This window comes from Stigmatopora argus, chromosome 18 (genome assembly GCF_051989625.1).
Source record: "Stigmatopora argus isolate UIUO_Sarg chromosome 18, RoL_Sarg_1.0, whole genome shotgun sequence".
In the NCBI taxonomy this organism is placed as follows: Eukaryota; Metazoa; Chordata; class Actinopteri; order Syngnathiformes; family Syngnathidae; genus Stigmatopora; species Stigmatopora argus.
This window is the reverse complement of record NC_135404.1, coordinates 7,243,892-7,256,623: the sequence shown is the minus strand read 5'-3', so window position 1 is coordinate 7,256,623 and position 12,732 is coordinate 7,243,892. Positions and strand designations below refer to the sequence as shown.

At 39.4% G+C, this 12,732-nt stretch overlaps 1 protein-coding gene across 1 annotated transcript in view; it reads left to right on the top strand.

Moving 5' to 3' along the window:
* etv4 (ETS variant transcription factor 4) overlaps positions 1 to 12,732 on the top strand; it is a 93,447-nt gene that overhangs the window by 11,260 nt on the left and 69,455 nt on the right. Inside the window, exon 2 of the mRNA XM_077625970.1 lies at positions 4,756 to 4,942. The gene's annotated coding sequence lies outside the window, so the exon portion shown is untranslated. The remainder of the gene's footprint in view (positions 1 to 4,755; positions 4,943 to 12,732) is intronic.

Here is a 12,732-nt window from a genome sequence, read left to right as displayed (position 1 = left end):
ATGTATATATTAAATATATTCAAGACAGAAGTTTAAAAAAGTTTTAAAGGTTTTATTACAAATAAAAATTTGATATTTTATTTTTAATCCTCCTTTAAATTTGCATTTCTTATATTTTTATTCATATTCTTTTAATTTTTATTTTCACAGAAAAAATTAAGGCCATCTTGAGTGTATTTAGGTTTTAAAAAAAATGAAAACAAAAATTAGAAGATTGAAAATAAGTGTCACAATATGGAAGACACACAACAAAAAAAGCACAACAACTAAAAACATTTTTCAAACTATTTTAAAGGGACATTAGACCAAAGTAAGAAAAAAAGTATAAAAAAGTTACCCACTTCAAATAGATTGGACGTCTACCACCGTCAACAACAGCCAATGAGTTAAACTTTGAACCTCAATTGTACGTTCCCCCGAGACCTTTTGAGCTTTTTTACATAACGCGCTGTTCCCTCAGTAGTCGATTTTCAACACTAACACGAGGCTAATACCCCCAAATGCCGACTAATTCGACATAATTCCGGCTCAACTCCCAAACTTTGCCCTCTCGGGATGTAACGAGACGGAAATCGGGGCTCAAATTCCCTCGCACGGAAACAGCGTGATATTCTCGGCCCCGTCGACCTCTGCGAAACCCGGCGTCCGTTTCAAGACCCTCGCCCCAAGGAACGTTTTTAAATCACACCTGAAGATTGCCACGCACTTCCTCCGGTAGACTCTGTACTCCCATGATGCCGAGCGGAGGGCGGCGTTAAGAGGATCTCATCCATTAGAAACAATAACAGTCTTTGTGACACGAGCACGTCTCTAGTTCTGGTTAAATAGGTCGCCGTTACTGCTTAGATTTACAATCAGGAGGTTAAGAAAGTGAATCATATCAAAGTAAGCTTCTGGAATTTGTGTCAACGAAAGTGCAGACAGATTTAAATGTTTTTTTTCGCTCCAAATCTGTGCGAATGCGATTATTAGGGTTGTCTGGAACTGCAAAAGAAATCAGATTTCAGGTTGAAGGGATTTGAAAGGAGTTGCTTCAGAAATTGGATTTGGAAAATACAAGTTTAAGTGACCAATTTTTGAAAACTAAAACATGAGCAAAGACTGTAAAACACGGCATAAAATATTTCAGTCGTTTGTATTTACAAAAATGTTAGTTTCAGATTCTTCTGCAAAAAAAACCCCAAAAAGAAATAAACTGAGAAAAATAACAGAAAGAAAAATTGACACTACAATTTGCGGGTGGATCCAATTTCTAGCCGTATTTGGGGTAGCCGTGTCCAGGAGGTGCGTTCCGGGAGGTCAATAGGCCATTTATCCGACACAACAGGGGAAATTCAATGGCGGCCCGGAGCAGCCACTCAGCTGACTGCAGAGTCACTTCCTTTCACAGTCCAGACGTGAGGTGAAGACTCCGGCGTCCTTTCGTAAGCGATAATGTCGGCCCGCCGGCTCTCGAGGGAAACTGAGACGTTCCGAGAAAGTGCTTTAAGATGACGCAAAAGCGTCAAGTCGCGGCGCAAAACTTTCTCAACTCACTGGCGGCCGTAGACGGCGCTAGACGTCCAATCCATTTGAACCAGGAAAGATTGCCGCTAGCCCAACCGGTCTAAATGGACTGGACGCCTATCACTCTCAATGGTAGTGAACAAGATAAAATAAAAACATTGAGTTCAGATTTTAAAAATAGTTTCACATTTTTTTTATAATACAGCTTCATAATATAACCAGCTATTTCTTACAAATGGAGGACTTTTATTCTTACTTAGCTTTTTTGCCCATTTCTAACGATTTAATATTTCATTTCCCAAACAAAAATAGAAATGCAATATGCGCATAGCATAAATAATAATTCCATCCAAAGGTCATAGAATTTCTCAGGGGGAAAAATCGAATTTAAAAAAAATTAACAAGTATAATTACTTTCTCTACATTTGTACTTCAGTCATTGTTGGACTGACAAAAGACCAATCGCGATATCACCTCACTGTCGCCATGGGGTTGAGAAGTGACAGATAACGTGGACATTTGGTGCGTGCGAGACTCGCATGTGGAAAGCCACAAAACACCTCTTGTCACAACTCCATTCGTAGCCAACGTGATCGCCAAAGTATGGGTCGTACGTCTGCGGCTTTATTGGGCGTTCCACCCGCATTATCAGTGACTTTTCCCTGCATTCAGCTGGCGATCATGTGATGCATCCAATCAACACATCTTTGTTGCATTGGACAAGCACCAACGTCAAATTACACGGCAATCCACATGACGCTTGTTCGGAGCGATTTCACGGAATTTAGCAATTTAGCGAGCCGCTTTCGAACAGAACAACGTTAAATATAACCTCCTTGTCTCATGTACTCACTGTACAAGTGGAGGTCACAGGGAAAGACATCCTCGGTCGGCCCCCCGCTGAACATTTGTGCCGCATGAGAGCGCTTGGAGATGCGAATACAAGCAAACACTCTTTAGAGCAGCAAGGTGACATGTCAGCGAGTCCTGTGTTCCGATGATACACAAATAATGTCACTCTGTGTGGTTCCAACTGACAGATTCAACAGATTCAGCCAATGGTGAAAGACCGTTTGATACCCTGACTGAATAGCGTAGCAGCGTACAGCTATTAATGTTCCCCTAATGCAACACTCGTTTACTCAGACTAGCGACACTAACAAAGTCATTAACTGTCGTTAGATTAGGAAACGTTAGTGGGTATTTTTAACGTTTTAACAAAGTGCGGAGCATTTCTTCTCTGAGCAACATGTGCCCGGAGATGGCCATTATTTTCCTAGAGACATTTGGGAGCCAATGGGGCGTGACGTCGTTACTCATTGTCCATTTTACGTCGGAGCCATTCAATAAACATAACATTATGTTTGCTGAGATAGCAATTAGGGATGTCCTAAAACGGACTGTTTGACTTTCGATCTGATGTTTTTTCAAGATATGTTTTGCCAATGCTGAACTGATGCCCACATTTTTAGACCAAAGTCAAGAAATGCTTTATAAATATTACACAATGCGCAGTTATGATCATTAGTTTCTAATGAGAAGTAGACATAAACGGATATATTTTGCCAATTGGTTTGATTTACAGCAACCAAAAGAACAAGGGACTACTGCAAGGGTGTCAGACTCGGGTTAGTTCGTGGGCCGCTTTAACGTCAACTTGATTTCACATGGGCCAGACCATTTTAGATATAATATTTAGATTTTCTTTTTTAAAAATGGATTAAAAGAACTGGATTAAAATCCCTGAATATTCAGTTTTTTATAGATCTAAAACAATGTTTATTCTAGCTTTTTTTTATATATTTTTAGATTTTACAAAATGATTTTTGAACTAAAAACACAGAAAAAATGATTTAAAAAATGTCAATTATTGATTTAAAAGGGGGAAAATCAGGAAATTTAATATACATCTATACTCTTCATTTTCATTTGATCCTAAAACAGAAAGTTGGCACTCATGATTTACTTTCCCGGGCCACACAAAATGATGCAGCGGGCCAAATTTGGACCCCGGGCCGCCACTTTGACACATGTGGACTACTGGATTGGATCCAATTTTGCGACCAAATCCGATACTGTCCAAACCCCCAAGTTAAGGGGGCCGATAAGTATCGGATCGGGACATCGCTACTAGCAATTTATTGCTCAATTTTCCAACAGTTTTCCAATGACTTGGCTTATCATAAACTTCAGAGATGTTGTAATTTTACTGTGAATTTGATGACATTTTTCTTAAACTCCAGCTTGCATTATCGCCACGATGCGGTTTGCTTTAAAACAATCTGGATTTAGTGAGTTAAGTGTTTCGGTGAAGAACTCCTTATGTACGTTACAATCGAGCCCCTATAGAAGTTTCCCGACACAAGGTGGCCTCATTTTATGTCACCAATTATGTATGTGATATCTATGAAGTGCCCGGTACGATATGATGGTTGCGCAGTCAATGGAGCAGTTTTAAGATTCGGTTTGCTGGCTTGAAAATAAGTTTGCTGCTTGGATTTGGTTGGCAAAAGAAGAATTTATATTGGCACTGATTAGCTGGCGCAGGCATCCATAATTTTGCGGATTACAGGCGTTGACTCAATCCCCGATGAGCATTCATTCATTTTCACCGTCGGTAATCCCCTTAACCGCGGATTCCCAACCACCCGTCGTTTCCCCGTGCGCCATGTCTGCCCCTCGTTAGCCTTTTCTCGCGTTTTGCCATCTGGAGCCGGTGTGCCGACCCCGCTGTCCACCCCGAATACACACACACATACAGATGGCATTAATTGTATTTGATTTATGCCTGCATATTGATAAGGTGATGTAACCCTTGCATCATTGAAGAACAACCAAAAGTCGCAAGAAAAGCAGGAAGTTTCCCATTTTGTTTGACAGTGAACAAGTAAAACAATGTTAAGGGATGCCAGTGGGTATTTTTACACATTTTTTTAATTGCACACACAATTCCACAGGGGAAATTCAATTTACACACTGCTGCATGCTGTACATTGTGTAACGCACAATGCTCACTCATGCACATACGACATGCAAGCGTGCATGGACAGGTATTTGCCTCTTCCCTGACGCTGGCAGCAATATTATTTCAATCCATTTTTAACCAATTTAGAGAGATTGGGGAGTACAGTGGACTTCTCCGAAGTTTTCAATACCAATAAATCTAAGAGGATGCCAATATGCACAGTTCTTGTTTTTGGTCAATAGAAACATCAATTCAAATAAGTATGGTCTTTGTTTTTGTCCTAGGAGCTTTATTTTTTTCATCACGGAGTGCTGGCTTTGGGCGAAAGGCAGGCTACACCCTAGACTGGTCGCCAGTCAGTGGTAGGACACAGAGATGGGCATACGCAGTCACAATCACATGCCCACCGAGTGTGAATCGATCTCCCACTGCACGCACTGAAGTCAGGCAAATGAACCACCACATCATCGGGTGAGTAAATATTCTCTTTCAAATTTTTTTTATTATGTTCATTTTATTTTTTTATTTACGTTTTCAATGAGAACGTTAAAACTGGTGAAAATATTCTTTTCATTTAAAAAAATCAATCCGTCACTTAAGACTATCGTATTTTCCGCACCTTCGATGAATGGCCCATTTTAAAATTGTTTTTATATATCAGGCGCAGCGGATTATGAAATGCAGTAGTAATGATGGTGGTAGTGGTCGTAGTAATTAAAGTAGGGATTGCGTTATACATGCATTCTATGAAGCTGTATTAGTAGTAGGGGTTGTTGTACATACATTTGATGATGCTGTAGTAGTAGTAGTAATGGGGGGGTTACACATTAGATAAAGCTGTAGTAGTCATAGTAGAAGTAGGGTGTTGTGTTATACGGCAACTAGATGAAGCTCTAGTAGTTGTAGTAGTTGTAGTAGTAGTTGTAGTAGTTGTAGTAGTAGTAGTTGTAGTAGTAGTAGTAGTTGTAGTAGTAGTAGTAGTAGTTGTTGTAGTAGTAGTAGTAGTAGTAGTAGTAGTTGTAGTAGTAGTAGTTGTAGTAGTAGTAGTTGTAGTAGTAGTAGTAGTTGTAGTAGAAGTAGAAGTAGTAGATGTAGTAGTCATAGTAGAAGTAGGGGTTTGTGTTATACAGCAAATAGATGAAGCTCTATTAATAGTAGTAGTTGTAATAGTAATAGTAGTAGTAGTTAGGGGTTGTTATACATCAACTTGATGGAGCTGTGCTAAAGGCAATTTCATACAATGATTGACCAATATTGATCCCTAAATAAGGCACACTTTTGAGAAAATTCAAGTTTTTTCGTTGCACCTAACAGTGCAGAAATTACAGTACATTAATTTTATTTTTGCAGTAGCGTCAATGCAAATGGGTGACAAAATAAGGTTGGTGGATGGTTGGTTCTCGGGTCTGACACTGGTCCGGTCGGTACAAAGCATCGGCCTGCACGGGGGAAACTACACAACTTTCCCGGAAAAGAAAACTATAGACAATTCTCACAAAAGCGAAGTTGGCATTGGTTTACTATAAAACACCTTTCATCATTAGTACAAAACGTGCATTAAAACACCAAAATCATTATTTCTTTGGCTGACAAAGCAGACAAATGAAGCGATTCCGTGTCCGCCGGAGGGTGTATCAACACGTGGGGCTGCAGAGCCAGGTGTTGCCACTCGAGTTTGCCAAGCCGTAAAGCCGGTGCAGGTGGTAGCAAAGGACGGCAGGCTAAGTAAAATCCCAAGACCTAAAAAAATCCCGTCTCCGCCTATTCTTACGAAGCACGACCGTATGTATTAAGACAGATCGTCGCCGTAGCAGAATGGGATAGGCGGCGTCGCGTCGTTTGGTAAGATTTAACATGGCTTCCGCGCGACACATTAAAATCTGCAAGTGTCATTTTTAAACGCTCATCACGTTCACACCTATTCAGGCTGAAGATGACATTTATTCTGCCTCGTTACAGGTACTCCACTCTATTTATGTTCGCAGTGAACCTGACCTTGTGGCAAGTTGCGTAACAAAAGCAGATTAGAAGCCCAAGTGAAAGATTTATAAGGGATTGCTTGTACAAATGTGCTTTATACTGTAAGTCTGCAACGCAGCAGTGTGCGCTCGCAATGTACATCTTGCTTTTAAACTCCATGTTTGTTTGTCGCTCTTCCCAGCAGATCTGGAATAGCTTTTGTAAACTATTCGTATACGTTATTTTGACTCATTAATGGAATCCAAACTTGTCATGGATTTAAGCATCAGGCATTAAAGTTAAAAAAAAGTACACTTTTATACTTCAGCAGTAGACTCTATCGTTTGTGTTGAAATATCTCTCTGTAGTACAATTACTACGTTATTTGACTTGGGAAAATGACTAGCGCAATGCAATCAAGGTAAAGGACACAAGTTTAATTCAAAAGAGGAAAAGCTCTATGTTTATGGCATTGCTCTTCTCAGAAGATAAAGATATCTGTGTGATATTTGATGTCTGTGTTCAAATACCCATTTGTTCTTTTGATAAGATGGCATTTGAAGTAGGAAAATCATTACTGGAATGCAATCACGCATTGGTTAAAACATCACTAATTAAAGACAGTTTAATTGAAAATTGTTAAAAGGTCGGAGAAGTAAAAGATGAATATAATTTTTACTTTTGCGTTTGTGTTCAAATATCCATTTATCATATAATGACTTCATCACTCGCACAAGGCAATCATGCTAAATGACAATAGGTTGGTTTCTTAAAGAGCAAGAACTCCAAATTAATGTTGGTCGCTCTATCCAGAAGATAAAGAAAATCTGTTTTCCACTTCAAATATCTATTTTCGGCCTATAATTATGTGACTTTCGACGTGGGAAAATCACCACTCTAATGCAATCATGCCATTGATTTTCCGATTGGAACCGATTCACAGCATCAGTGCCTGCCAAACTCCATTTTCAAGGCGGCCGTGAAGAACACTTTACTCTTAACGCTTTTATATTCCTGTTGTCTTTCAATAGGGAAAAGGAGAATTTAATCAAATTCAAGTGAGAAGGGGGGTAAAACATGCAAATGTAATGCTAATGCAATCTTTGATAGGATTAATAAGGACAGACAAGTCGGTGAGGAAGAATAAACAAACATGGGAAACGTGGAAGGCAAACAGAAAAGAGAAAAGGGGAGGTTTGGAATGTCAGCGTTTGTCAGAAAAAGAAAGCTAAAGATCAGAAGTCGCTGATGGATAGAACGCGTAGGTGTGCAAAGGATCGCGGCCCCGAGGATGCGTTTGTTATTACGTAGCAGACAGAGAGATACGGCCTTCAAGAGTATATTACAGTAAAATGCAGGTTTCAAAACACGGTTATTGGTTATTGCTTGGGTTTTAAGTTGTCTGTTTATTATTGAGGTTAGTCTAAATTACAGTTTGGGTTTCCAAGTAGGGCTTGAAATTAGGGAAAGGGTTGGATTTAGGACTTAAAACCTATATTGGTGTTTGAAATTTGTGGGTTGTTGGGTTAGACATGATGCAAATTGATTATAGTTTGGCAGATAGATTACTGGTCGCTTCTTAGAGTCCAACGTTGATGGTTTTTAGCCTCCTAGGACCTGCAGGCCTTGCAAGAGTCTGGGTTTTAGGAGCTTTAGTAGTCGATTACAATCCAGTTGGAGTAGACTTTAACATGAACTGCACAGGAAGAAAATGACATTGACTGTCATTCAAATTGGAAAGATGTTCACTAAGCTTTATCTTTTAATTTATTTATTTAATTTTTCTAGTGCCTAATCCTTGGGAACGACAATCATTTTTCAAGAAAATTTGAAAGTAAATAACTTTAGAAACATGAAATTAAAAATAAAAGAATAATTTAAAATTGACCTTGTTTTTTTAATAAATAATTAAAAGATATATATTTTTTTAAACGCTCATTAATAGAGGATTTGAACAATTTTGAGGTCAACAAATTGAACTCCGCTAGCAAAATAGTTGATCCTTGATTAATTGCCGATTAGTCCATTTAATTTCAGCAGACAAAAGGAAAACATATTTTGGAACGTATTTTGTTTACACTTGTTGTAATGACATAAGAAACCATTTCGTAAGTTATTTTATTTTCATTGCAGATTCTTTAAAACTACCAACTAACTCTTTCAGCACTGTTGACAATGACAGACATCCAATCATCTTTGTTCGTTCGCTGTCAACCCTCCCAGTTCAAAAAGATTGGACGTCCATTCTTATCAAAGGTAGCAATGAGTTGGAAAAAAAAATGGCTAGATTGCCCAGCCCTAAATTCAGAACAGGACTAAAATAGTGTGTTGCCTAAAATCCTGTGTAGCTCTTTCATAAAATTAAAAAAAAATGCATTTATTGATTTCCCACCTTGATACATCCTAAAGTAAACTTTGATCCTCCAAGCACATGGCACACACTACACAGCATCCCCCGTCCGACGAAGTTTGCCCGTCAGCGAGTCGGCGATGGCGGCGAGGATTATTCAACTTGTCAACTGAGATAAATGGAGACGAAAACTTGAAGGTGGAGGAAAATATAAATGTCCCGCCAGTAATGGAATATAGCAAGGTGCAAAAGAACGGCGACCTTGGATCCAACGGATCACGTCCTGCTGCTTTTAACGTCAAATGTCCCCGCTGTTGTTTCAGGAGTCTTTTGACTCTATTAGCGCGCTCTCAATTTCGCGCTGACGATCGACGCCAATTACGTGGCCAATAAAACAAAGGTGGAGAGCTCAATTGGCGCTTTTGGTTCCCCTGAGCGGCTGCCTGCTTTTTATTCTGACATTTCGAAAAGTCTAAAGAACATCCAAGATCCTCGGTTGTCCTTTGACTGTTCCTTGTAGCAAAGAACAATTAATCCATGTGAGCTGGGAAATATCGGGCAAAGACGCCGAGTCCAAGGGCGTGGGATGTAAAAGGGGCGGCGGGGAATAAGACAATCAATTCCAGCCTACATTCAGGGAGAACAAAACGATAGAAGCTTAGGGAATGACACTCGGGATAAGTTATGTGATGATGAAATATATATTTCATAGAACAATGCTGAAGGAATGTGGTGGTTTTACAAGGATGGGAAGCCCAAAAATGGACATTTCCGCTAATAGTTTGGGTTCAGTACTTTGTAGGGGTGAATTGTGCTTTGAAAGGAATTGCCCATTTCCATTCACCAGCCATTTGGCTATTGGTTAGCTTCTCATTTTAGCGTTAAGCTAGCAAAATGCAATGAAATGTGGATAAGTATGTTTTTTTGGTGCCCTGTTGGTTGAGTGGTTAGTAGTAGTGCCCTGTGATTGGTTGCAACTAGTTGAGGGTGTACCCCAGGCAGGGGTAGTAACCCCACCAGCACCCCTGCGAACCTCGTGAGGCTAAGCAGTTTGGAAAATGAATGAATCAATATTCTATTTCCATTCATTAAATTTTGTTCCTCCATTTAGGCAAATGTAATCTGTTGGTTTTGTAGTCTTTCTTTCTCTCCTTGAGAATTGCAGAAATACTTTTCTTTTTTTCAAACTAGGTTAGTGCACCTTATTGATTTTCACGGGCCGCAGAAAATGACGGGGCGGGCCAAATTTGGCCCCCCAAGCCGTATGTTTGACACCTGCTCTGTTGTATTTCTGAAGTTGCTCCTCGAATGAGTTCCACTGCACCCTCGTTCTTAGCAAGCCAGTATTTGTTCTGCCACAACAATACTTGGCTAAGAAATCGAAGGTTGGAGTTGAAATTGAGGTGGAAACAAGAAAAAGAAAAAAAGATGCACTGTTCTGCTACTGCAAAAGAGAGCGCTATAATAAAACACGAATATAATTGCTATTACTGAAGAAGCATTCTCCACAAATCTCACACCCAAGTGCTCCCATCTTTTATCTTATTTAATTTCGTTCTTTTTGTGCTTGAAAGCCTACGTTTGAATTTCCGCCTTTCATCTTTTGGTCAGCAGGCGAAGGACAAGATTTTACTCAGTTTTCAAATTCTGTTAGTTTCCTCTATTATTCAAACTGTTTTTATTTTTTATTTAAAAGTCAAGTAAATCATAAAAAAAGACTCCAAAGAATTTTACTGAAACAAAATGTGTTTTAAAATATGTAAGAAATGCCAAAAAATTCAGAATATATATGATTATATATGTATGTGTATACATATACACATACATATACACATACAAATACACATACACATACACATACAGATGCAGATGCAGATGCAGATGCAGATGCAGATGCAGATGCAGATGCAGATGCAGATGCACATACATATACGCACATACATATACGCACATACGTATACGCACATACGTATACGCACATACGTATACGCACATACGTATACGCACATACGTATACGCACATACGTATACGCACATACGTATACGCACATACGTATACGCACATACGTATACGCACATACGTATACGCACATACGTATACGCACATACGTATACGCACATACGTATACGCACATACGTATACGCACATACGTATACGCACATACGTATACGCACATACGTATACGCACATACGTATACGCACATACATATACGCACATACATATACGCACATACATATACGCACATACATATACGCACATACATATACGCACATACATATACGCACATACATATACGCACATACATATACGCACAAACATATACACACAAACATATACACACACACGCACATACATATATGCACATACATATACGCACATACATATACACGCACACGCACACGCATACATATATAAAATTAAAGAAACAAACTGTAAAATTGTTTTGAATCTAGTTTAAATGTAAGATGAATAGATGAACAACTGCAATTAAATAATTAAATCTACTATTCATAGTAAATGAGTGAAAATGATTAAAAATAACAGTAAATGATAAGATGATGACTCATTGGGGAATAGCTCTATGTAAATGAGTATCATAAATCTGACATTCTGAAAAGAAAATTATGAGGAGGAAAAAAGAATAAAGTTTTAAAATAACAATATACAAAATAATACATTTTTAAGAAATTACAAAAATTCTGACAATTGAAATTAAACTCAAATAAACAAAGCATCATTTTTTTGAAAGGGTTCGGTTTCAAAGATCTCTAGATTTTATCTTTCGTCTTAAACTTTCTGCTTTTATTTCTTAAACTAAGTGGCTGCCATTGATGACTTAATATGCGGCTTTTTTCTTGTGTACGGTTAGAAAAAAAGAGAGTATTTGACGCCGTGAGAAAGAAGAAATGGAAGGAGAAAAAAAGCGAAAGAACAAATCAATGCCCTGCGAAGGCCACAAGGCATACAAGTGCAAGTAATCGGCTCCTAAAAGGCAAGAGGTGGTTGTTATGGTGATACCGCTTTTGTGTTATCGGATGCCCACGTTCATTCATCAGAAATAAGTTGTCATCCTCAAGCGAAGGTAAAGTTTACACCGGAGGGAGGACAAGAATAGAAACCGTTGGGTTGTTGCTGGTTGTTTTTGATAGGGAAGCCACGTCCAAGATTGCAGGGACGCCGTGCTTAAAAATAACCCCTCGGATTTTTATTTAACGCCGGAGTAGTCTCCTCCTCCGCCGGTGCTATTTTTAGGCGGTCGCCGGAGAGCGTGAGCGTCTGTCTGCCACCTCGCCGCACGTGAGGACGCTCGCACGTGCGCTTCCCGTCTTCCCGTGACGGAGGCTGCCGTCCGTCCCCCAGCCGCATCGTGACGGCGGAGGCAGGCGCTGAGGAGGAGGATGTGGTTTGTGAATGGATGAAAAAGAGGATGCGCGGATGAATGGGACCGAGAAGCGTGGGGCGCACGTTTACTCCTTGGCTGCCTCTGACGGCCGCTAGACGGGGGAAGTCTGCCAGTGTCCCACTTCTAATGGATTGGACGTCTATTATTGAAAAATGTACCATTTCAAATCGGAGCAAAATTGGCACTAGATTTTCAGCGAGTGAAAAACTTATTTCTATTCAGAGCAGAATCGGCTCTAGCTTTGCAGCATGCACAAACGTTTCGGATTTGGAAATTTATTTTGAACTACTGCATTTTCCGCATTATAAGGTGCCACTCAATATTGGTTAATCATTATATGAAAATCCCTTTACCACAGGTCCATCTCATTGATGTAGTATAACATAACCCCTAACCACTACTACTACTGTTACTGCTTACACTACTACTATTATAGGAAGTACTACTACTGTTACCTTTTACACTGCTACTATTATGGGAAGTACTACTACTGTTACTGCTAGTACTACTACTATTATGGCTAGTACTACTACTGTTACTGCTAGGA